A 26543-nucleotide genomic window follows, 5' to 3' on the forward strand; every position below is an offset into this window, starting at 1 on the left:
CAGGAAATATGCAGACTCTGTGACTCACAAGCCTGCTCCCTGTTAAGGTGGAACGGAAATTTCCCCCCGCTTTTTTTTAGAATGGAGGCCTCCTGGCAGAAAACGTCGCAGGGCAGGCTGCACTGTTTACAGTCCTCCTTGCTCGCTCGGTTCCCGCCGTGCAGATTGCCTTTGGGACCAAGGAACCAGGGCAAAATAAGTCAAGGCACAGTTAAATGGTGCCTAGTGCGGGAGAAGGAAAGAACAGCCACGGAAGACCCGCTCGGTATACTTCACCCGTATTCTGGACCGCACACTAATCCAAGGATTTCCCTCCGCGTAGCACAGTTCACTGCAAGCGAACCCAATAAGTGACCGCTGCAATACTCCCTAGTCCGGCAAGACCGCAGAGCCCGAGCGCCGCTGCACTCCCTTTCGAACCGTTCGTGCGCCCTGACCCTCTGCTACCAGCAACCATGCTAAAGCGAAGCAGTGATTTCAGCTCTGACTGAGACCAAAGTCACGACAGTGATTTCAGTTCTTGAGCGAGGTCTGGCCGAGCACAAGGGAAAGGCGAGTCCACAACGGTACCAGGCAAAAAAAACGGTCAGCTGGAATGGACGCAAAGAGGGCTTTCCCTGGGCGCGACGGGGATTCCCTCGTTCTCGCGGGGGCCAAAACCAGCCCCCGCGTGTGGGGGGGGGCCCACAACCCCACCTCCTCTCGAGCTCGGAAGTGGCTCTGTGACTTCCAGACCCAATGGACTGAAGCCAAATGCTCCAAGCCAAGAGCCACAGAAGCTCCACTGCATGAATGGAGCCAACTGTTAAAGTATACAGTTCAGCCCATGTGGTCTGCCATGCCTGCAGGAGCAGCGTGTACTCAGAACAGTGGAGAATGGAAGCATAGGGATTTAACAGAGCCAAAACCTGCCCACTCCTTGCACCAGAAGTCATTTGCTAAGGAGGAGCTCTGTGGAAAGGGGCCTGGTTGTTGGTCAGGGCCAGCCCAGATTCGAGGAGGTGCAACATAGCAAGCAACTAAAAACCCTGAATAGACGATAGCCCTGGCCAGTGCAGTTGTTACCCCTGTGAGGAAGAGGGAGCTGACGGGCTTGTGGTCGCTCATTTTCAATTCCATGTGGCTTTGGTAGCTAAGTTGATTCACGCTGCCTCCTCTCAAGAGGATTGGGTCACACCATGCTGGCACACAGCACTTCCCACTGCAAGGAGGCAGGAGAGACACTAGGACTGTTGGACTGCCTGAGGCAACACACAAGGCTCACACAGTCAAACTTTGGCTCCACACACGGTCTGTGATCTTGACCATGGTCAACAGCTGGAGATGATTGTTGGGATTCGCAGGATGATGAGTAAGTCTGCAGGCTTCAACAGGCTGATGCAATACTCTGTGAAGTGCTGGGTCATAGTGACTCAGTGGGAATGTGATTGGCTATCACCTGTTTTAAAAAGGAAAGCCTGTGCAACAGTTGTGTGGTTGTGCTGTGGTGTGGTGGTTGTGCTGTGGTGTGGTGGTGAGTATTTGTTTGCCTTAAGGAGCAGGTACTCTGTATGGACTGTTTCTGTAAATACTTGTATATAGCTCACATTAAAAAGACTGCACTGAATAAAACCTGGGACTCTGGGCGTTTCTGCTGAAAGCGCCGTGAGGAATTCGCGACAGGGTTATGGGCCCAGCACGCTTCCGCTGTGCAAGAGTACAGGTGGCAGTTATCTAGCCGTGGGTGCTGGAGGTGAGCTGCAGGGATGGAGCAGTCCAGAACTGGCGTGTTGCTGGAGAAGCTGACGGCCACGAACTACAGCATCTGGTCGGTCTGCATGCAACACTTCCTCAAGCGTGAGGGCCTGTGGAAGGTGGTGGAAACTCCACCGCAGCCCCCTGAGGAGGATGAGGACGACGATGAAAAGCTGGCACTAGCAGAGGCCCAGCTAGAAAAGGATGAGAAAGCTTTGGCTATTATCATTCTTGGAGTGGACGACAGCCAGCTAGTCTACGTAGCTGATAAGGTGACGGCAAGTGAGGCGTGGAATGCGCTCAAGGCTGTCCATGTGCAAGAGACAGCTGGCTCACTGATAACATTGACCAGGAGACTGTACCGGTGTTGGAAGAAACCGGGGGACTCCCTGGTGAACCACCTAAAATTCCTAACAGGCTGTTTCCAGGAGCTAGCCTTAAGAGGGAGGCCTGTGGGGGAAGAGGACAAAGTCTTTATAGTCCTGAGTTCCCTTGATGACAGCTATGATATGCTGGTCAATTCCCTCGAGCCTGTAGAGACTGATAAGCTGACTCTGGAATACATTACTGGACAGTTGTATGCAGAGGAGGACAGGCGCTCAGAGCAAAAGATGACCTCAGCCCAGCTGTTGGAGCATCCCAGAGGGAACAACAACCGGTAAGAGCAGAGGTGTCGGGAGTCGGAGAAACAGCCAGGAGGAGCTGCTGCAGACCAGCCAGTGGTCAACAAAGTAAAAAGGTGTTTTTGCTGCAAGTCCAGTGGACATCTGCTGCGGGACTGCCCGAGAAAACAACAAAAACAGCAGAAGCACAGGAGGCAGCAGAGAGAGAGTCTACCGCTTGGGTGTCTGCAGATGGTCAAGAAAAGGAAGAGCTGTGGAAGAGCAGATGGTCAAGAAAAGGAAGAGCTTCTTCTTGTAAAAGAAAAGGATTGCTAACTGATGCTAGGGCTTAAAACAAAAAACATGTAAGTCTTGCTACGGGCCAGAAAGCTAATGTGGTTTGTGAGGGGGAGGTGTGTTCCCACAGCTGGGACACGCATTCAGGAATGTGTTGTGTGTGCCTAGTTTGCAAAACAATCTCCTGAGTATTCCAGACTTGGCAAAAGCAGGCTTTGAAGTAAACTTTGTGGGAGGTCAGTGACAGATAAAGCAAAATGGGGCAGTGTTGGCAAATGCTAACCTTAGAACTAATATGTATGTACTGCAGTGTGAGTCTAAGGTTGCGAATGTGCAAAATGTCCCAACCCATGATATGTGTATTCATCTCCTGCACAGGCGTCTGGCTCATGCTAGCTTTAAGGTGCTGAACAAAACATTGGAGTTGTGTGGGGGGATGAAAAACATTAAAAGTTGTGATAATTACTTAGACTGCAATATCTGCAAGGAGGTTAAAAGAAGGGCTTGCCCAGTAGCAAGAGCAAGCCAGAGAGAAACCAAAAAACCACTGGAGTTGATTCATGCTGATGTAACTGGTCCTTTTCCACCAAGTGTCTCCCATAACAAGTACTGTTTGATCCTAGTGGATGACTATTCTAGATTTGGCTGGGTCTATCCATTAAAGCAAAAGTCTGACGTTGCCCAAACTTTGAAGTTCTGGGTAAGAAGGGTAGAAAGGCAACTTGGCGAAAAGGTGTGCTCTATTCAGACAGACAGGGGAGGAGAGTTTATGGCAAGCTCTCTAAGAAACTGGTTGCGTTCCCAAGGGATTAAACATAGGCTTACCAATGTGGCAACGCCTCAGGAGAACGGAGTAGCAGAGCGTAGGGGAGGTGTCTTGCAGACACAAATGAAAGCATTGTTAGCAGATGCAAATCTTCCAATGAAGTACTGGGCTGAGAGTATTAAGACTGCGAATTATATTGGGAATCGCTTGTGGTCAAGGGTACTAGATGACATACCCTATAAAATTCTCTATAACAAAAGTCCCAGTTTGCAACATTTGAGAATCTTTGGGGCAAAGGCGTGGGTTGACATACCTGTAAAGAACCGAAGAAAAGGTGGGAAAAGGGCACAGCAGTTGCTATTTCTTGGGTATGAAAGTGGTACGAAAGCCTACAGGTTTGAAGATGATAAAAATCTTTTGAGTTATAGTCGATCAGCTAGCTTTAATGAGCAAAGAAATTGGCCCAAGATACATGCAAACCTGCTGCCAGAAAAAGTTTTACTGCCGAGCGTACCTGTTGAGGCAGCTGAAACAAAGCTAAGAATTGGCAGCTCTCCCAGAGAAACTGAAAGGGAGGAGGTAAAGGTTGAGCATTTTTCTCCAGCTGCTAGCATGGAGCAGTGGGGAAAATAAAGTGCAACAGGGACAGGAGGAGGTAAATCTCCAGAATCAATCCACCCCAAAAGCAGTCCTGAAGGTAGCCCAGGGGGTGAGATTAATGAACCAAGGAGGTCTGCAAGAAGTAATAAAGGTCAACCTCCAGACCGTTATGGGTTCCCAGCCACCATAAACCAGGTTTGTGTAACTGAGCCAGAAAACTTTGAAGAAGTGCAAGAGTTACCTACTCTAGAGAAAGAGGCGTGGTTAAAGGCAATGCAGGCAGAGTATAACTCTCTGCTAAACAACAATGTGTTTGTACCTACAGAATTGCCTGAAGGTAAAAAGCCCATAAGCTGTAAGTGGGTTTTTAAAGTGAAAAAGCTGGCTGATGGTAGTTGTCAGAGGAAAGCCAGGTTGGTTGCAAGGGGCTTTACACAAAGGAAAATGATACATTATGATGAAGTGTTTGCCCCAACAGCAAAGGCTGAAACAGTAAAATCAGTTTTAGCAATGGCAAGTCTGAGAGGGTTAAAGGTTAATCATTTTGATGTTGCCTCAGCATATTTAAATGCTCCTATTGACACCGCGGCGTATTTACAGCAAATACCAGGTTATGAGCTGGAAAAAGACAGCATGGTGTTAAAGCTGCAAAGGGCACTATACGGTTTACACCAAAGTGCACGTCTATGGCATGAATGCATAGACACAACTTTGAAAAAGATGGGATTCAAACAAAGCCTGGCTGATTCCTGTTTATATTCAGCAATGGTGCAAGGAAGTGTTTGTTATTTACTTTTGTATGTTGACGATATCTGTCTAATAACAACTGCACAAAAGCAAGTGTCTTGGTTTATAAACAGCCTAGGTAACAAATACAAACTGAAGTATTTGGGAGAGATTCAGAATTACTTAGGAGTAGAGGTTCAGTCTGCTATCTGAGTCAGAAGTAAAAAATCGAAAAGCTACTGAAGACATATGGAATGGAGAGGGCAAATGAGGTTGACACTCCCATGACTACCCAGTACAAAAATGAACCAGAAGGACAAAAATGTGAGAATGCAACAGCGTTTCATTCTCTGTTGGGTTCTCTGTTATATTTAAGTTGTTGGACAAGGCCCAACATAACATTGGCAGTGCACATGTTAAGCCAAAGAAGTGCAGACCCGGCTCAGAGAGATTGGGTAGCACTTAAAAGAATCCTAAGGTATCTGAAAGGCACAAATGATTACAAACTGGTGCTGGCTATGCCATATATATTGGAAATGCCCTGGTTCAGTGGAAATCCCAGAAACAAACATTTGTTTCCACAAGTACTTGTGAAGCAGAGTACTCAGCCATAAGTGAATGTGTGTCACAAATAGAGTGGTTTGCTTGTCTAACAAAAGAACTTGGAATACCTTCTGAAATGCCAATCACTGTGCTAAGTGACAACATGGCTGCACAACAGCTTGCTAACCAACAGAACTTTAAGAGCAAGAGTAAACATATTGCTATAAGATACGGAAATGTGAAAAATGCTTTGGAAAGAAATGTGTTAAAGGTACAGCACTGTAACACGAAATGTAATGTGGCGGATTTGTATACAAAATGTTTGGATGCTACTAAATTTCAAGACTTAAGAGAATTATTAGGTCTCAAGCCTTTGACTTAAGGAGGAGTGTTGGGATTCGCAGGATGATGAGTAAGTCTGCAGGCTTCAACAGGCTGATGCAATACTCTGTGAAGTGCTGGGTCAGAGTGACTCAGCGGGAATGTGATTGGCTATCACCTGTTTTTAAAAGGAAAGCCTGTGCAACAGTTGTGTGGTTGTGGTGTGGTTGTGGTGTGGTGTGGTGGTTGTGCTGTGGTGTGGTGGTGCTGTGGTGGAGAGTATTTGTTTGCCTTAAGGAGCAGGTACTCTGTATGGACTGTTTTTGTAAATACTTGTATATAGCTCACATTAAAAAGACTGCACTGAAAAAAACCTGGGATTTTGAGCGTTTCTGCTGAAAGCGCCGCGAGGAATTCGCGACAATGATGGGGCTTGGGAGTCCAACTTCTGAAGGGGCGGACCTTGCAGGTGTGCAGGTATTTTGCCTCATGGAGAGAGTTGTTAGGAAATCAAAAGCTGCCTTCTACCAGGTCAGAATGGATTTCTGACCTACCCCAGTTTTGACTCCTACATTGCAGGGGGTTGGACTAGATGACCCTCATGATCCCTTCCAACCCCCCAATTAATTAATTAAGTCTACTCTGGCTGGCAGCAGCTCTCTGTGGCCCAATCCTTTTTCAGGTGGAGGTGCCATAGAGTTTCAACTTGAGACTCTGCATACAAAGCATATGGCACACCACCAAATTATGATCCAAATTACGATCCAAATTAGGATCAAATTATGATCCTTCCCAAAAGCAATGGGCCCCGGTATTTTTGTTCAGTGATCCAAGCTTCAAGAAATGTAAAAATACCCTTTCTGGCACCTGAAATGCTGCCCAAAGGAGCCTGCCGTTTTCCGGCTTCGTCACTACATGTTCCGCCTGTCCTTTTGATTTCCCCATTACCACAGCAAGAGAAATTAAACTAGCAGGCCTAGGTGGCTTCTTACAGTTGTCAATAACCACAATAATATGCAAAATCATGGATGATGAGGCTCAATGGCTACTAGCCATAATGGCCACAGAACATACTCCCCCAACAGAAGCAGTATGGCTTGGAGGAGGGGAGTGTGTTGTTGCACTCAGGTCCTGTTTGTGGGCTCCCCAAGAGGCATCTCATTGGCCAATGTGAGAACAGGATGCTGGGCCAGATGGACCAATGGCCTGATCCAGCAGGGCTGCTCTCACGTTCTTATGCCCTGGCAGACTCATCTTGAGAGAGCACCAAGTCTAATTCCCAGACTTCCTTGACACAAACAGGATTGTCATTCAGCCTGCTGCACCTTTCAATGAACTGCAACACCGGTTATACACACCATGAAACAGAGGATGCTGGTTATCAGGACAAATGTGGGGGAAAGGCTGCTTGTGGAAAAGGAGCCGAAACATTTCCAGAGACTTTGAGCAGGGATGGGTTGAGGAAGACAACATATCACAGCCTTGCATTTCACAACTTGCCTAGCAGCCTTTGGTAACCAGGAATTCCATGCAAGCAAAGTGAGCAGGTGAAGGAGAGCTGGATCTCTCTCTTCCTCCTTTGCTTGATGTCCATTCTGGCTGCAGAGGAATGGAAGTCCATCCAGCCCTCAACTCTATCCCTCCTCCACCAGCTTGCTTAGCAGAAAGCAATTTTTAAAATATTTTTTTTTACTAGCCTGCTCAAGAGAATGGAAAGGCAGGACACTACTAGCATCTCAGCAGACTAGGAAAAACAAACAAGCCTTGCAGAAGAATGATTTAGAGGACTTACTTACAAAGGCTCAGCTATCAAGCAGGCGCTTACCTGGAGTCCCAGCGATCTGTTTTAGAGTCGAATTTGTACGTCGGGATGAACTTGATCTCTCCCTCTGTGAAATCAGCAAAAGCTGTCTTTTTGGTACGCTGAATGTTTAGCTAAAGCCAAAAAGAAATCGCTTATCAGCAGAGAAGCAGAAGACCCCCTGTTGCCTGACAATGGAGTCTATTAACAGCCACTGTTGTGCTGGAAGACCAAGGTGAAGTACTAGTAGGGTAAAGGTAAAGGTAAAGGGACCCCTGACCATTAGGTCCAGTTGTGGCCGACTCTGGGATTGCAGTGCTCATCTCGCTTTATTGACCGAGGGAGCCGGCGTACAGCTTCTGGGTCATGTGGCCAGCATGACTAAGCCGCTTCTGGCGAACCAGAGCAGTGCACAGAAACGCCATTTACCTTCCTGCCGGAGGCGTACCTATTTATCTACTTGCACTTTGATGTGCTTTTGAACTGCTAAGTTGGCAGGAGCAGGGAGAGAGCAAGGGGAGCTCACCCCGTCGCAGGAATTCGAACTGCCAACCTTCTGATCGTCAAGCCCTAGGCTCTGTAGTTTAACCCACAGCGCCACCCGCGTCCCTACTAGTAGGTTAGCCATGTGCAAAAAAAGGGGTATACCTGCTGAAATCCTATCTTATACACAATTATTAAAGGTACAGGATGCTTGTGCATTTTTGCCCCTAGTCATCTTAAATTACTTTGCTGCATCACACGACAGGAAAATCCTCTAACTCAGGAGTAGCAGACACGTGGCCCTCACAGTGCTGCAGAACTACAATTCCCATCATCCCTGATTACTGGCCATGATGGTTGGAGCTAACAGGAACTGCAGCTCAGTAACATCTGGCAGACCACAGGTTAGCCATACCTACAACAGACAATGTTATATGTACCAATAATCCATACAAACTGTTAAAAACCACCAGAATACATCCCAACACTACGAACAACTGCAAAACCATCCTTTTGCATCCTGCGTTGGCTCCCAGTACATTTCTGAGCACAATTCAAAGTGTTGGTGCCAACCTTTAAAGCCCTAAATGGCCTCAGCCCTGAAAGAGTGTCTCCATCCCCATTGTTCAGCCCAGGCATCAGGGTCCAGCACTGAGGGCCTTCTGACGGTTTCCTCACTGTGAGAAGCGAAGTTACAGGGAACCAGACAGAGGGCCTTCTGAGTAGTGGCACCTGCCCTGTGGGGCACCCTCCCGTCAGATGTCAAGGAGATAAGTAACTATACAACCTTTAGGGAAGTTTTTAATGTTTTATGATGGTTTTGCATATGTTGCAAGTCTGAGGCTGCCCCCCTTGCCTTCCTTGCAGCATCCTTCTAAAAGGGCTAAGGCATGACTACACTCACAAAGTTTAAATCCACCATAAGGTGCAGCAATCAGGCCTCTGTTTCAACACAAAATACCAATGATCCTTATGCCAAGTGGGAGAAAGGTCGTAAACATTATGAACACACAAACCTTGGAGAGAAAAATTAAAAACAAAAAGCATCAGCAATTTAATTTGATTTAATGGAAGTATCTGCTGATAAGAACATGTGAGCAATGCAGATTTTCCAGATAGATGCAAAACCTAGAGCAGGAAACCTTAGACCTTTAGATATTGCTGGACAGCAGCTATGCTGGGGCTGATGGGAGTCCAACAAACATCTGGAGCGTGTGCTGAGCTAGGAAAGCCCTTTAACTGGGAAATTGCAGAGCAGTCCTATTTATTCCAAGGCAACCCTCCAACTTAATTGGGACTTGCTTCTAATTAAGGTTGCACAAAACTACAACCTTAAAAAGCATTTGTAGAAGTCACAGTCATTCTATGTTATAGCTACACTTTGCTCCTAACTGCCTGAAAGTGGTTTCTCTAGCCTAGGCTGGGGTATCCCAGACAGAGGAAATAAACAGGGCAATATCTTAAACCACCACATATAACACAAATATCTCTCTCACCTGGTCGTAGGTCAGAAGTCTCTGAAGTTCATTTTTAGTGATCAGAGTTTTCACATCGTTGGCATCAGGAAGGCAAAGCCTGTAGTTCAGATCACCCAACCAGATGACAATGCTGGAAAAAAGTAATGAAACCACAGCTACAGGCTAGCTCACAGGGTCGGGGGGCGGGGGGCAGCCTGCTGCCACTTCCTGCAATATGTAGTAAGACTGATAACTAGGATTGGGCAGTATGTGTGAGGAGAACCTGAGCTTACAAGGTTAAACAGCTCAGAATGTGCGTCCTGCCTACAGTGGGGTGGAGAGACTCTGCGTCACATCCGAGAGTCTCAGTCCTTTGTTCTATTCTGCTTTTGTTTTTGTCTGGGACAGACACGTTTGTACGATGTTCCGTACTCTACTAGATAATGGATAGTTTCTGCTATAAATAAAGTGCTTTTAGTTTTAGTAACTCTGCGTGAGAGCCTGATTTATGCATATCGACGCACAGAGACTTATTTTCTGACCACTGCTAGACTCTGCTTTTGCTCAGAGCTTTGGAATGCCTTTGAAGGCCTGGCGCAGCAAGGAAAGCCCGCCGGACTGTTATCTCTCTGAGCAATAAATTACTTTCAGAAGCTATGGAGCCGAAGTTTTTACGCTGTCAGAGAAAGCCTGCTTTTATGTGCTGTGTGCTGAAAAGCTTTTGGCTGCTGAAGAAGGAAGCCCAGCTCTGAGACCCTGCCTGGAGGAAAGCAGGGGGTCTCACTGGCTGCAAGCTGTGTGCTGCAAAGTGTCGCTGGAGGACTCTCCTCAGAAGCTGGCTGGTACGCGTGAGTACTTCTGAGCCCCAAGGGAGGACTGGGGGAGGAGATGGCTGCTCTCCAGGAATCTTATGATGTCCCGGTTGAGAAGCTCAACAGCCAGAACTGGGAAATCTGGGCCAGAAGAGCACGGGGGTTGTTTTTGGCCACAGGGCTCTGGAGTCCATTCCAGAAGGAGCTGGCCCCACCCATGAAAGCTGCTGCTGGAGCTGGTGCAGCAGACGTGGAGGCTGCTCTGCTGAGAGCAGAGAGAGCAGTGAGAGCTCTGTATGCTGAGAGCAAGTGTGGATGCTTTGCTGTTGCCCCACCTGGAGGGTCTCAAGACTGCTCAGGCCACCTGGCAGGTGCTGAAGTGTCTGTGTGAAAGCTCAGCAGGAGCCAAGGGCCGAGGGGAAGCCGAGGACCCGGTGGGGGCTGAAGGCCACATTCCTGAAGATACAGCTGGGAGTTGCTGCTTTGTCTCCGAGAGGCCACGTCATGTAGAGGCCCAAAACCAGAGTGCTGGGGAGCATGCAGGCCCAAGCTGTGCACCCAAAGGTGGGGGTGCAGTGAGTGCAGGAATGGCTGGAGGGGAAGCTGTGAGAGCTTTTGCTACATGCCGCTGTTATCGGTATGGCTCTCGCTCCCACCTCGTGAGAGATTGCCCAGTGGAGGTGCAGGAAGGGCCTAAGGTTGTTCCCGGAGCAACCAGATTAAGAGCTCTTTGAAACGTGGGAAGCAAAAGCCAAAGACAGCTGGCAGAGACGGCCCTGAACATAAACATTTAGCAGCTTCTATGGCAAGAATCAGGAGCTGTGAACAGGACGCTGTGCTGTTTTTTGTGATTGACTCAGGAGCTTTGCATCATCTCGTGCCCTCTGGTGGTTTTCTGAGGAACTGCACCTCTATAGTCTCTGGAAAATCTGTCTGTTTGACAGATGGGACTAAGCGTGCTCTGACGCAGACTGGCTCACTGTTTTGTTCTTTCTTACAGAATTTGATACAGGCGTTTGTCATTCCTGGACTGTCCTGTGCGTTGCTATCCATCACCGCTCTTGTTGCTGACAATTATAGAGTCTGTTTTGAGAATAATATGTGTTCTATTTCCAGGGATAGGCAACAACTAGTCAGTGTGGAATGTAAAGATAGGCTGTTTGTGCTAGAAGCTTCTCTTGCAGGTCCAGATGCCATGGAGGCAGCTCAAGCGTAATGTGCCAATGTTCCAGTCCATGATGCGTGTGCTCATCTCTGGCATAGACGTATGGCTCACGTGTCATGGGGTTACGTGAAGAAGATCCCAGAATGCACTGAGGGGTGCAAAATGAAATCCTGTGCTAAGTTTCTTGAGTGCAGAGCGTGTAAGCACGCAAAGGTGAAAACGTGCCCATACCCAAGGTCTGAAAGGATGACCACTAGGCCTTTTCAGTTAGTACATGCAGATTTGTGTGGCCCGATGTCAGTAACCAATCTGGGCAGGGCCAAATTTGCATTGGTGCTGATAGATGATTTTTCGAGGAATGGCTGACTGTTCACTCTTAAACACAAGAGTGAGGCTGCGCTGCTAATCAAAAATTGGATTGCGGCAGTGGAACTGCAGTTTTCCACACGAATGCGAAACTTTCAGAGCGACCGTGGCGGAGAGTTCACCGGGTCTGCGCTGCAAAGTTTCTTCCACCAGAAGGAAATTCAACACAGGTTGACAGCTCCACACAGTCCCCAGCAGAATGGCGTTGCAGAACGCTGGAACAGAACGCTGCAGGAGATGTCTGCAGCGTTGCTGTTTGATGCTGGGCTCCCACAGCGCTTTTGGGGGGAGTCTTGGCGGAAGGCCAGTTTTACCTTGAACAGGTCATTTAATTCAGTGGTAGGGGACACAGCCTATTTTCTGCTGCATGGCAAGAAGCCCAAGGTGCATTTCTTCTGTGTTTTTGGCTGTGAGGCTTGGGTCCTCATACCAAAGGCCAAACGCAGAAAGGGTGGCCCTAGGTCCCAAAAGATGATTAAATGTGGGTATGAGCCAGGGACCAAGGGGTGGAGATTTGCTTATCCATCAGGGAATCAGTCCAGAATTCTGCTCAGCAACAGTCCTGAATTCTGTGAGCAGAGTGGGTGGACACGCATGCATGGGAACCCTGATATTCTTTCAGAGAGTCTGCTTGACTCTGCTGATGAAGAAGAGGAAGAGTTTGAACCTTCTGTTGAGGCACAGAGTCCAGACCCAGATCAGATAGAGGGGAGAACTTCTCCTAAGGCTGTAAAGCTTGAACACAGCAGTGCTCCTTCTTCTCCTATAAGGTCAGCTGAGAAGTCCAGACGGTGCAGCAAGTCAGAGGGGGAGCTCTCTGATGCCAAGGACGTTCTGGCTGGCCCTAGTGGGTCAGAGGGGGTATCTGAAGTTGGGTTGCGCCGTTCAACTCGGGCAACAAAAGGAAAACCTCCTGACAGGTTTGCAGTCACTAGTGTGTGGGTTGGTATGGCACAGTGTGAACCTGAGAGTTTCGAGGATGTTCAGAAACTGCCTCAGGAAGAAGCCAGGAAATGGCATGAGGCGATGCAAAAGAAGATGAGCTCAATGGAGTCTCTAGGTGTGTTCTCCCTCACGAAGTTGCCAGCGGGCAAACAGGCCGTGAGTAGCCGCTGGGTTTACTGTCTTAAACCCACAGCAACTGGAGAACCACAGTACAAGGCTAGGCTAGTAGCCAGAGAGTTCACGCAGTGGAAGGGGCTGTATTATACTGAGGTATATGCTCCTACTTCCAGACGTGAAACTCTGTGCATGCTCTTAGCCATTGCTGCACAAAGAGGTTTGCTGGTGCATCACTTTGATGTGGATGTAGCCTACTTGAACTCAGACCTCCAGGAGGATCTGTACATGCTTCCTCCTACAGGGTTTGAGGGCAATGAGCAAGGTACTGTATGGAGACTTCACAAGTCAATTTACGGTTTGAAACAATCGGCCAGGAATTGGAACTTGTGCCTGAATGAAGCTTTAGAGAAGCTAGGTTTCAGGAAGAGTCTTGCTGACAGCTGCCTGTACCTTAAAGGGTCAAGAGAGTCACAGGAAATGGTGTTAATCTTTGTTGATGACATCATTTACAACGCAAGGGCCGACAAACAGGTACAGAAGTTTGCCAAAGAGCTAGGGAAGCGGTTTCAGCTCAAGAACCTGTGTGCAGTAAAGATCTACCTGGGCGTGGAGATAGCTAGAACTGAGGATGGTAGCTTCTTGCTCAGTCAGAAAGGCAAGATAGAGCAGTTGCTTGAGAAGTTCAGAATGTCTGATTGTGCAGGGGTTAGGACACCCATGGAGACAAGCTATATGATGGACAGTCAGCAAGCAGAATGTGCTGAGTTCGAGAACGCTGTGCTCTTTCAGTCAGCTCTGGGTAGTCTGTTGTATCTGTCCCAATGGAGCAGACCAAACATTGCTTTTGCTACCAATCAGCTCAGTAGGGAAGCTTCAAAGCCCAGTGTAAGTGCCTGGCATGGTATCAAGCGTTTACTGCGTTACCTGCAGGATACCAAAGACTTCAGTCTCAAACTGTCAGCTGCAGGTGAGACGAAGTTCACATTCTGGGCAGACAGCGACTGGGCAAATCTGGATGACAGGAAGTCCGTATCCGGGGTGGTAATAAAGTTTGGGAAATCTCTTGTTGGGTGGAAGTCCCGGAAGCAAAGTCTCGTTGCGCTGTTCTCTACTGAGGCTGAGTTCAGCACACTGTCAAATTTGTGCCGGGAACTGGAGTTCTATAGATGCTTGGTGCAAGAGATCTGTGGGGATTGTAGCTTGCCCATCACTGTTTAGGAAGACAATCAACCCTGTCTGAAGCTAGCAGAATCTGGGCAGTTTAAGGCCAGAACCAAGCATCTACACATACTTTTCCAGAATGTATGTCAAAGTGTTCAGTCAGGTTTGATACGGCTGAAATATTGCGAGACTTCCATCGGCAATGGCGGATTCCCTCTAACTTCGAGGGAGTAACTCCGCGGAAATTGGGTCTTGCCGCTACAGCGAAGCGGGGACCCCTTTGAAATTCACAGGCAGGAGAAGCCTGTGACCGTGGGACTCGGCGAGCACCATTAGCGCCCCCCAATTTGTGAGGGAACCCCGCAAGGGGGTCCGGAGCGTAACGGGGGTTTGGCATGGTGCTGAGAGCCAACTGCTCTTTCCGTGGAGTGAAGCCGCACAGCTGTTGCCAGAGAGCGCTGACCTTTTTCCTGTGACAATTCGGCTAACAAACAGCTACCCGTGAGTAGGTCAAGTTTAAGATTGGGGAATATAAGAAAAAAGGATTAATTTGGCACTGAAGCGGGAAGGCGTAAACAGGAAGTCCGACTTCCGTTTTCTGTATATAGATCAAAGCAAAGACTCTTTAAGCAACTAGAGGACCACCTGGAGAGTTGTGTCTAAAAGGACTTAAATCCTAACATCAGACTAAAAGAATCCCCCCCCCCCGAATTGCAGGAGAGGGGAGGGAAGAGGAGAAAGTATTTTTTGCCTGCAAAAAAAAAGGAGAGTAAAGGGAATAAATGTTGGGATACTGCCAGGGAGACAAAGGCCATCACTGCCTCCACGTCGTCTCCGGATGATCTGTTGATGTCCCGTAGTCACGCAGTATCAGCAATTAGCGGCACCAAGCCTCAGAAACAGATTGCCACATTCCTGGGCTGATGCACACTCTATCAGCAGAATTCACACAGCAAAAGTTTCACTCAGGAGAGTATCATTTAGAATGTTTATTCATCGTTGGTCAGAACAAAGAAAAGCATGACCGACTGCTAGCGTGTTCTGGCGCAGAGAGAGAAAACGAAAGCAATAGCAAACTTAAGCATCCTGAGAAACAGGACATGCGTAGACTCTGTGACTCACAAGCCTGCTCTCTCTTAAGGTGGAACGGAAATATCCTAACATCCTCCCCCTTTCCGTGTAACCTGTAGTACCTGTGGTTCACCCAATTGCAAATTCTGTACGTAAACCTTAAGTTGTTCTCTGTTAGCAACCTTAGACAACAGATCAGCAGGAATTTCATTTCCTGGCATGTAGGACACCTGAATCAGTCCTTTCTGAATACACTCTCTTGCACAATGTAGCTTAATCTGCAAGTACTTGGTTCTTTGCTTGCAACTCTCTGAGTTCAGCAAAGCCAAACAGGATCTATTGTCTTGATACACTTGTATAGGACATTTCACAGAAACCCCGATGTCCTTAAACAGTTGCACCAACCATTCACAATCCAAGAGTGAAAATGACAGAGCATTGAGTTCTGCTTCACAGGAACTTAGGCTCACTGTTGTCTGCTTTTTGCACAACCAGTCAAATAGACAGTGGTTGTACATGTAGCATACTCCAGAAGTGCTTGTAACATCCGTGGTATCACTTCCAAAACTTGCATCTGCAAAGATTTCAAGACCTCCAGTCTTCTGACTGGTGAACCTCAGCCTGTAGTGCATAGTCCCTTTCAAATAGCGGGCTATGCGCTTCAGAGCTTTCCAATCCTGAACAGTAGGATTGTTAGCATGTCTGCTAAGCAGGTTAGTGCTTACAGCAATGTCAGGTCTTGAGCATCTAGCAATGAAATTCAACTTGCTTAGAATGCATCTGTACAGCGTAGTGTCAGAAAACGCTTCAGCAGTACTATCTACCTGGTAACCTGTCACCATCGGTGTGTCTGCTGGGTTTGCATCAACCAAATTCAACCTGGTTAATACATCAGCAATTTTCTGTGTTTGGTGTACCAGAAAATTACCTGCTCGGTCCCTCTCCACCTGCAGAGAAAGATAGTTGGATACCTCACCAAGATCCTTCATGTCAAAGTGCTCCTTCAGCTGAGCTAGGGTGCTTTGGTAAAAAGCCTGATTCTTCCAAAACAGAAGAAGATCATCAACAAAACATAAACAATACAGTTTGTTTTGCCCCTCCTCTTTGACAAACACACACGGATCAGCTTTGCCCTGGTGAAAACCTAGAGAAAGCAATGTCTCAGTGAGTTTTGTGTTCCAACACCTGGCACTCTGCTTGAGACCATATAAGGATTTCCGCAGTTTACAGACCATTCCCTTCTGTATCTGCATTCCATCAGGTGGAAGCATATACAGCTCCTCCCCCAGAATCCCGTACAAAAAAGCTGTATTAATGTCATGGTGAGAAACATGCAGTTTCTCCTCGGCAGCTATCTTGAGCATCAGCCGAATGCTCTCATATTTGACGGTGGGTGAGTAGGTCTCGTGGTAATCCTGTCCTGGTACCTGTGAAAAACCTCTGGCAACCAATCTGGCTTTGTGTCTGACAACCTTGCCATTCTCGTCTGTCTTGGCCTTGAAGACCCATTTGCTGCCAACCAGTCTCATTCCTGGAACTACTGGTACCAATTCCCAAGTTTGGTTCCTGTTCAAGGAATCAACTTCAGCCTTCATGGCATTAAGCCAAGGCTCAGCATCTTTAGAGGTTAACTCCTGAACCTCTTTGAAGCTTGAAGGTTCCCACACCTTCTCTGAGCTACTAAGAACAGCAGTTGCCGTCTTAGCAAACTCATCAGCAAATCTCTTTGGAGGTCTGCCTTTGGTCGCCCTCTCAGACCTGCGAACCAGACGTAAGTCTTCTGGACTCATCTCCTCCTTCTTAGGAGAAAAGTGACCAATGGTGAACAGTGGTTCTTCCAGTTCATTGTCAGACGCATCAGATGGTCTGACTGAGGCCTTTACGCTCTTGTAGTCTGCTGTGTCATCACTGTCGCTGACACCAGCAGCAGTGCCACCAACTGAACTGGAATCCAAACTCTGATCATCATCATCATCATCATCATCATCATCCTCAGCTTCCTCAACATCATCTGCCTTTTTCCCATCACCTTCATCCTCCTCTGGGTAACTCTGGAAAATTCCCACATTTTCCCCCCACTTAGGATTGTACTCAACACTCTTGGTGAACTTAATGGACTTAGAGTTAGTCTGTGCAACACAACAAGAATCAACACTAGACATAACAGCATTGTCATCATAAGTTATACAGAATAAACCATCCATAAATTTCGCATGCAAAATGTCCTCTTTGCCTTTCCTGATGACACAGACGCTCCTCTTGAAGGAAATCTCAAAACCACGCCCAGTCAGCTGTGGGACACTGAGCAAATTGTCCGCAGCTCCTGGAACATAAAGTACATTACTGATGGTTGTATGCAAACTTGCAAGTTTAACAGTCCCTTCTCCTGCAATTTGCAACGTCTTTCCATCAGCCAGGTGGATCTCTCCGTCTTGAGGTGTGAAGGAGATAAACAGATGCTTGTCCTTCGATAAATGGCGGCTCGCACCTGAGTCCACAATAAACCTGGCTTTAGCCTTTGGAGCAGTCTTTCTGACAAGCAAAACCTTGTTTTCCACCGGCGTGGGCTTTTGCAGCTTGCCCCCCTGCTCCTGGCCATGAGACTTGCCTTTAGCCTTTGGTGAAGCAGTGCCAGCTAACAACGCTTTGTTTTCCAATGGCGTGGGTTCTTCACCCCCCCCCCTCTGCTTCGGGCCATCTGCAGGCATCTGTCTTTGTTTACCTCTGGCCTTCCGGCCTCTGCAAAGACAATGACCTTGGCTCCCACGAGAAACAGAGCTCTCAGCTGCCGACTCCTGGGCTCCCCCTGGAGGCTGGAATGCTGCCTGGGCTGACATCACAGTCTGCTCCCTCTGCAGCTTTCAACCGGTGCCCTCTGCATCCCTGCATTCACTCGCATTCTGGGAAACAGACAGGACTTCCAATGCATTCACACCCTGGGCATTCAGACTCTGAGCTGGGATGACTGGCAAATGAGCTTTCTTCAAAGCATTCCACATCTTACGTGCCGTCACGTTGCCAGCAAGCGTTTTTATTTCCTCCAGAGAGACGGACAAGACGATTATGTCAATGGCCTTCGAATTCTGGGCCCTCCATCTATCTGTCAGAGGAACTGGAGGGGCGTCACTCACAGTATGCCACACTCCGAATTGTCACAGCAAACTCTCACACCATTTTGCCCAGGTCTGATAATTTCCCCCATTTAACTTTGGGCATTCAGCAGAGGCTTGGAAAAACTCCATTTCAGGTTTTCCTTCAGCCCGAGCCTCTCTCTTTATCTCAAAGACTCTTTAATCTTGGCTCCTCATTAATCACGAAGTCTCTGGCACGGCTCCCAGGCCAATTAAGCCCTGCCGGAACATCAAAGGCCTTTTGCCGCGGCCCAACAGAAAAGCCTCCTCATTCGCTTTTCACATGCCTAAGTAGTCTGTTGCATTTTCATTCTTACTCCCCTTTAAGTGCCGTGAATCTGGGCCCGAAACCTGTTGTTGGGATACTGCCAGGGAGACAAAGGCCATCACTGCCTCCACGTCGTCTCCGGACGATCTGTTGATGTCCCATAGTCACACAGTATCAGCAATTAGCGGCACCAAGCCTCAGAAACAGATTGCCACATTCCTGGGCTGATGCACACTCTATCAGCAGAATTCACACAGCAAAAGTTTCACTCAGGAGAGTATCATTTAGAATGTTTATTCAGCATTGGTCAGAACAAAGAAAAGCATGACCGACTGCTAGCGTGTTCTGGCGCAGAGAGAGAAAACGAAAGCAATAGCAAACTTAAACATCCTGAGAAACAGGACATGCGCAGACTCTGTGACTCACAAGCCTGCTCTCTCTTAAGGTGGAACGGAAATATCCTAACAATAAAGACCACCACTTAATCCCTGGGAACAGACTGCCAGGATCAATAAAACCGCAGTACTGAGAGACGCACTGTTTATGGACAATGTTACTTTTTGACAGTTAACTCTGCAAGTGAGATACTTTAATTCTGAAGGGAAATAAAGGGAAGTTTTCCTTCTGCACATATGTTTTCCCTCTGCACATAACTGTTGCATTATAGGGAAGCATTGCATCTCTTTCTACACATAACTGTGGCCTTATGGGAAGTCTTGCTATGGGAAGTATTGCTTCTTTTCTCTTGCATTCTGGGAAGTCTCGCTTATAATCTTCTCTCTGTTTCTGCACACACTGTACGAACCTGCTCCAAACACCAAGACATTCCCTCATCGCTCCGTTCACCTAAAGTTCATGGTGACTTGTACTCCATGCATAGCTGACCACATCTATAGAACTTGATTATTGTATTCTTTCATGTTATGATCAATCATGCCTGTCAGGTTTCATGCCTGTCTAGTCCCAACCTCGTTTCCCAGCCTTTAATCTACCAGTGATTAATGTTCACATGTAATTCCCACCCCTCACATGTAATTCCCGCCTTGCATTTGCATTAACCAATAGGCAATGAGTTTCTTTGTGTTTGTATCAACCAATCAGCCACAACCACACCTGTGGCAATGTTTGTAATATTCAATAAAAGAGAGTTCCCGGGGCTTCCCCGGCAGACGCCTCTCACATGACACCTACTACTCGTCTCCCGTGATTTTCATTCCTACACTTCTCTGGATTTGAAACTGTTGCTTATTTTGTCGAAGGGGGACTTTGGAAAACTGGAAAAGACATTATATTGTTTCCATTGACTGTTACTGTGTCCCCCTAGAGGAATACTGAAATTGTTACAACTAGTTGGGGATTTTCCACTGTTAACTGGCCAGGGAAATTTCCACTGCAAAACAAGCTTCGAGCCGTGGGACTGACCTTGATCCTCAGATAAAGTGTTATGGCAGACTTGCCTCAGGAAAAGACAACAAGATCGGGTAAGGTTAGACTGACGCAGACCAGCATATCACAGCAGCGCAGCGCAGCGCATCCGCATCCGGCCCCCCGTACCACAAGGAAAAGACCCTGCACAAACTGCAGCACAAACTGCAACACAAGGAAAGGATCCTGTACAAGCTGGGCCTAAAGGAATGGCATCTGAAGAGAGTTTTACTTCAGTATTAAGCAAAATTTATGAAACCTTGGAAAAACTAAGTAACCAAGTTACTGAACAAACAACTAAAATCGACCAAAACACTACCAGCATTAATAGCTTGGGGCAAAAGTTGAACTCAAATACAGAATCCATTGAAAGACTGCTGCAAAAATCTACTTTGAACCAAAAGGCAGCTGAGGAAGCACAGGAAAAAGCTTTGGCTGTGGAGGAAAAGATTACACCACTATGTAAACAACTTGAGGACCACCGGACGCTCCTGTCTATGGTTGAACTTAAGGAAAAACAGATTAATTTGAGGATCAGGGCAGTACCTGAACTTGAAAAAGACAGTTTAAGTGACTTTCTTACGCAAGAATTTGCAGACTTTTGGAACCTGGATGCTAAGCAAGACTTTAAGATTGTAAGTGCCTTTAGACTTGGAAGAGGAGGGAGAAAAAACAGGGTGAGAGACTGTCTGATTACCCTCCGAACAAAAGAAGAGAGAGACAAAATACTGAATCTGCATTTCCAGCAGACTCTGGAGATACAAGAATCAAGAGTAGAGATTTTCTTTTTTTTTTCTTTTTTATAATATTTATTAAATTTTTGTTTAACAATAAAGATATGTAAAAAAAACATACCAAATTCAGATATCCTCATTTCATAAACATCCTTGGACTTCCTCACGCCTCTTGTTCCTACTCTCTAAACTCATAAGTTTTACCAGCAAATTATTAACTTAATTTAATTTGTCTATTACAATTTCCCAATATTCAAATCTCAAATTTAATCTTTTAAATTTCTCTTGTCAAAGGTTAATTATAGAGTACCATTTATCCACAATTTATCTTATTTTTCAGTTACATTAACTTTTACACATATAAATTATTAATTTGTTGGAGCCCTGATGTTGCAGATCATACATTTTTCTTAACATTCATACAGTTTACAATGCTTTTGTAGATAGTCTTTAAACTTCTTCCAGTTCTCCTCCTCCAATTCTTCTCCCTGGTTTCGGATTCTGCCGGTCATCTCATCCAGTTTCATATAGTCCATCAGTTGCATCTGCCATTCTTCCAGTGTGGGCAAATCTTGAGTTTTCCAGCCCTTAGCAATGAGTATCCTTGCTGCTGTTGTGGCATACATAAAAAAAGTTTGATCCTTCTTTTGCACACTTTGGCCGACAATGCCCAGGAGGAAGGCCTCTGGTTTCTTAAGAAAGGTGTACTTAAATACCTTTTTCAGCTCGTTATATATCATTTCCCAGAAAGCCTTCACTCTAGGGCACGTCCACCAGAGGTGAAAGAATGTTCCTTCAGCCTCTTTACACTTCCAACATTTATTATCAGGCAAATGATATATCTTCGCAAGCTTGACTGGGGTCATGTACCACCTGTATATCATTTTCATAATGTTTTCTTTCAGGGTATTACATGCCGTAAATTTCATACCGGTGGTCCATAACTTTTCCCAGTCAGCAAACATGATGATGTACCCTATGTCCTGTGCCCATTTTATCATAGCTGATTTGACCGTTTCATCCTGTGTATTCCATTTTAGCAGCAAATTATACATTCTTGAAAGTGTCTTAGAGCTGGGTTCTAACAGTTCTGTTTCTAACTTTGATTTTTCCACCTGGAATCCTAATTTTTTATCTGACTTAAAAACTTCTTTAATCTGAGCGTAATGTAACCAATTTCGCACTTTCCCCTTTAGTTTCTCCATACTCTGCAGTCTCCAGTTGTCACCATCTTTTTCTATTATTTCCCAATATTTCGGCCATTTGGCCTCCATATTGAGTCTTTTCGGGGCCTTAGCCTCCATTGGTGATAGCCACCTTGGGGTTTTCCTTTCCAATAAGTCCTTATATTTTGACCAGACATTAAACACTGCTTTTCTGACAACATGGTTCTTGAAAGCCTTATGTATTTTAACATTGTCATACCACAGATATGCATGCCAACCAAACGCATTATTAAATCCTTCCAAATCTAAAACATCAGTGTTTTCAAGAAGTAGCCAATCTTTCAACCAGCAAAAGGCTGCTGATTCATAATACAACTTTAAGTCTGGCAGGGCAAAGCCCCCTCTTTCTTTAGCATCAGTTAATATCTTAAACTTGATTCTGGGCTTTTTGCCCTGCCAGACAAATTTAGAAATATCTCGTTGCCACCTCCCAAAACACTCCATTTTGTCCACTATTTGCAAAGTTTGAAATAAAAACATCTTTGGCAATACGTTCATCTTGACAGCAGCAATACGTCCTGACAAGGAAAGTTTCAATCTTGACCAGACATCTAGGTCTTTTTTTATTTCAGACCAACATTTTTCATAATTATCTTTAAATAAATTTCTGTTCTTCACTGTTATATTTACCCCTAGATATTTGACTTTTTTGACCACATTTAATTCTGTCTCTTTTTCAAACCTTTCTGACTCTAAAGAAGTCAAATTATTCCCCCAAACCTTAGTTTTTTGTTTATTAAGTTTAAATCCTGCCACTCGACCAAATTCCTGAATCAGTTGCAATACCCTTTTAGTACTAGGCTCTGGCTCCTGTAGGGTCAAAACTAGGTCATCTGCAAATGCTTTCAGTTTATATTGTTCCGCTCCGACCTGGATACCTTCCACTGGATACCCTCTCCTCTAATCATATTCAAGAGCACTTCCAGGACCAAAATAAATAATAAAGGGGATATAGGGCAACCTTGTCGTGTTCCTTTCTCAATTCTGAACTCTTCTGTCACCACATTGTTGACTATCAATTTTGCTTTTTGCTCTGAATAAATTGCCTCTATCCCATTGTAAAACCCCCGCTCCACTCCCATTCCTTCCAAATTTTTCTTCATGAACTTCCAAGAGATGTTATCAAAGGCCTTCTCCACATCTATAAAGATTAAAACAGCTTTTGTATTAATATTTGTTTGCAAAAGTTCCAAAATGTCAATAATGTTCCTTGTGTTAGCAAACAAATGTCTACCTGGGAGGAAGCCTGCTTGGTCCTTATGGATTACTTCATTTAGTACTTTTTAAAATCTTCTTGCTAAAATGTCTGCAAATATTTTATAATCCACGTTTAAAAGGGAGATGGGGCGGTAATTCCTGAGTTGCGTCTTTTCAGATTCTAGTTTGGGTATCAATGTGATGAAAGCTTCTTTCCACGACTCCGGTGCCTTTTTCCCTTCCATAATTTCATTGCAAACCTCCATTAATGGATGCATCAAATAGTCTTTCAATGTCTTATAATATTTGGAGGTAAGCCCATCTGGCCCTGGAGACTTGCCCAGTTGCATGTTCTGAATGGCCTCCTCAATTTCCAATTGTGTTATTTTATAATTCAGGATTGTTCTGTTCTTAAGAGACAACTTTGGTAAACCATACTTCTGTAAAAACTGATCTATCTCTGAATCATTTTGCGGCCCTTGTGTGTAAAGTTGTTTGAAGAAACTCTGGAAGCACTTTCTAATTTCCATCGGGTTCTGAATAGTTCTTCCCTCAATTTCCAAATTTGTTACTGTGTTCAGCTTTTGTCTCTTTTTCAGCTGCCATGCTAGCAGCTTTCCACATTTATTTGCCGATTCAAAGTATCTTTGTTTCATTAACTTGATCTTCCATTCTACTTCTTGGTTCATCATTTTTGCATATTGTACTTGATAGTGTTTAATTTCTCTTAAGATCTCCTTTGATTTCGGTTTCGATCTTAACTTTTACTCACCTTCTTTAATTTTCTCCAAGATCTTGTCTTTCTTGTCATTCTGCGCTTTTTTCTTAATTGTATTCTGCTGTATCAGAAACCCTCTCATCACCGCCTTACTTGCATCCCAAACAGTTCTTTTTTCGACTGTAGTATTCAGGTTTATCTCAAAATAGTCCTTCAAAGCTTTTTGGGCCTTTTTAACAATATCCTGATCTCTAAACAAGTTGTCATTCATCCTCCATCTGAAGGAGCCGGTTGGAGTTAGTCTCATATCCATCTTGACAGCGTTATGGTCGGAGCAGGTTCTTGGGCAGATTTCAACTTTTTTTATTTTCGGGGCCAGGCCTTTAGTTGTCCAAATTTGGTCAATTCTTGTCCATGTCAGTTGGGCTTCAGAAAAGAATGTTCCTTGCCTTTCTAGGGGATGCTTTGTTCTCCAGATGTCAATCAAGTCCATGTTGTCAGTCATTTCAAAAAATGTCTTTGGTAGTCTGCCATCTTTTGTCACGTTATGGCTTTGTGAGTTATCCATGTTAGTTGATACCACTCCATTCATATCTCCTAACATAATGAAGTTATCATAGTCCAGATAGTCCAGCATAATCTCATGCAGCTTCTTGTAAAATTCCGATTTTCCCTCATTTGGCGCATAGATTCCTAATAATAAAAACTTTTCACCTTGAGCCTGAATCTCAATTGCCAGAATTCGTCCATGTTCGTCCTTGAATAGGAGTTTTGGTGACAGGCTCTCTTTTGCATATATCACCACGCCTCTTTTCTTTACTCGATCTGAAGAAATAAATTCTTGGCCTAATCTTTTGTTTATTAACACTTTTCTGTGTAGCCTAGTCACATGTGTTTCTTGCAGACAAATAATGTCCAATTGTTCTTTTTTCAAAATATGAAATATCCTTCTTCTTTTCTCCGGGATGTTGGCGCCATTTATATTCCAACTAAGAAGTTGCAGAGACATCCTGGTCAAATCTGTTATTGATCTGGTGGTGGTATCTTTTTCTCCTGGTCTAGAGACCCCGCCGGTGTAGGTGTAGGTACAAGTTGTGGTTCGGCCCCAGGAGGTCTGTCAATCCCTTTCTGAAGATCCTCTCCGTAAGTATTCAGAAATTTGTCTCTGTCTTCTGCAGTTTTGATTTTCACCTTCTTCCCCCTAAACGTAAAGGACAGTCCTTGTGGGAATTCCCACCTAAAGATAATTAAATTGCTCCTCAGCAACTTCACTAGTTCAAGATAAGTAGATCTAAGATCCAAAAGTTGTTTAGGAATATCCTTGTACACCTCTGCTCTTTTGTCCAAAATTTCCAGTGACTTTCTGTAGTGTAATCCTAATATTTTATCCCTCTCCTCCTTGGATCTTAAAGTAATCAAACAATCTCTGGGCTTGTCTTTTCTTGTAAGTTTTCCAAGTCTAAAAGCAGTCACAATTTTAAAGTCCTTTTCCTCCTCCAAGTTCCACCACTTGGAAAACTCTTTTGTTAGATACTCAGTTAGGTTCCCTTGTTCATGTTCAAGTTCTGGAATGAACCTCAATTTCAAGTTGTTTTCCCGTGCCCGAAGTTCTATCATGGACAGGTAGGCTTGTTGGTCCCCTACCTGCTTATGCAGTGGTCTCACCTCCTGCTCCAGTGCTACAGTTTTCTGGATGGCTTCTTCTGCCAATTTCCGATTTTCTACGGTGGATTCAGATAAATTACTGATTGCTTGAGCGTTCGACGTAACTTGTTCAGTTAACTTGTTTACACAGTCTCTGGTCTGGTCAATCTTTGCCGTTTGTTCATCCACCTTTTTATCCAAGCCTTCCAATTTTTCAAATATTTTGTCCAATACTGAAGCAGTTCCACCTGCTGCCATATCTAGTCCAAACAGCTGCTCACTCTCTTCTAATTCCCGAGCATCCGGCACGGATGACCTACGTGGCTGAGAGACCAAAGTCAGAGTTGTTTGTCTTTTTGCTTTGGCCGCTCTTGTTTGCCTCCCAGTACCGCTCATTACACTTTTATCTACTGTCAAGGTCAAACTGAGTATGTTCTCATGAGAATCCACCAGCCCATAAAATAAACAGTCCAGTCGGAGGAAAGGAAACCAAAAGGAAAGTCAGATTTTGTTAAAGTCCAAAAATCCTCTAGGGGGAGCTTGCTTCTATTATAGGGAAAAAGTCTGATTATTAATGTCCGTTGATTAAGTTTTTCTAAACTTAAGTACTGTAAAGCAATGTCCAAAACATCTATAGTCTCATAAAGACCTTCAGCAGTTGTATTTAGAAGAGTCGGTTTCAGAGGGTAACAATATTTCAATAAGTGTACACTGTAGCAATTCACAGCAACAGTTCCATTAAAGCTCAGATATTACTAGATCCAGCAATAAAGTATCCAAGTCTTGCAAACTGACAGTTCTAATGTCTAGGCAATCCGGTGCCTGGGATTCTTTGTCCCTTTGTTAATCCAACAGAGTAGGTTACACAGTTCATATATTGAAGTAAAACTTTTAAAAAAGTTAAGTCCTGAAGTAGTTTAAACTAATGTAGAAGTTGATTGCCTTTTAACACCTCTTCAAAGGCGCCGCACATCAAAGTCTTTGCTTTAGATCTTAAGCAGTGACAAGAGACGGACTTCCTGGTTACGTCTCTCGCTTTCAGCTGAATTTACAGCAAATTTATAGTCCAACCCTTATCTTTTCCGTTGTTACTCACGAGTTGTTGATTTAAGCCGAATTTCCCCAAGAAAAGAGGACAGCGCTCACCGACAGCAGCTTCGCGGCTTCACTCTGCAGAAAGAGCGATTGACTCACAGCACCGCGCCAGCCCTTCCACGTTCCGAGACCTCTTAC

At 45.3% G+C, this 26543-nt stretch overlaps 1 long non-coding RNA gene and 1 pseudogene across 2 annotated transcripts in view; both read right to left on the reverse strand.

The window, feature by feature from the left end:
• Positions 1-11195, reverse strand: part of LOC310836056 (inositol polyphosphate 5-phosphatase OCRL-like) — a 58063-nt pseudogene extending 46868 nt beyond the window's left edge. Inside the window, exons 1-5 of the transcript XR_014568654.1 lie at positions 11141-11195; positions 10177-10283; positions 9370-9513; positions 7415-7524; positions 1066-1201 (exon numbers count right to left, since the gene is read on the reverse strand). The product of XR_014568654.1 is annotated as an inositol polyphosphate 5-phosphatase OCRL-like (transcript). The remainder of the gene's footprint in view (positions 1-1065; positions 1202-7414; positions 7525-9369; positions 9514-10176; positions 10284-11140) is intronic.
• LOC310835984 overlaps positions 1-26543 on the reverse strand; it is a 948096-nt gene that overhangs the window by 240503 nt on the left and 681050 nt on the right. The window lies entirely within an intron of this gene.

The sequence above is a fragment of the Podarcis gaigeae genome, assembly GCF_964106915.1.
Source record: "Podarcis gaigeae genome assembly, chromosome: W".
Classification (NCBI taxonomy): Eukaryota; Metazoa; Chordata; class Lepidosauria; order Squamata; family Lacertidae; genus Podarcis; species Podarcis gaigeae.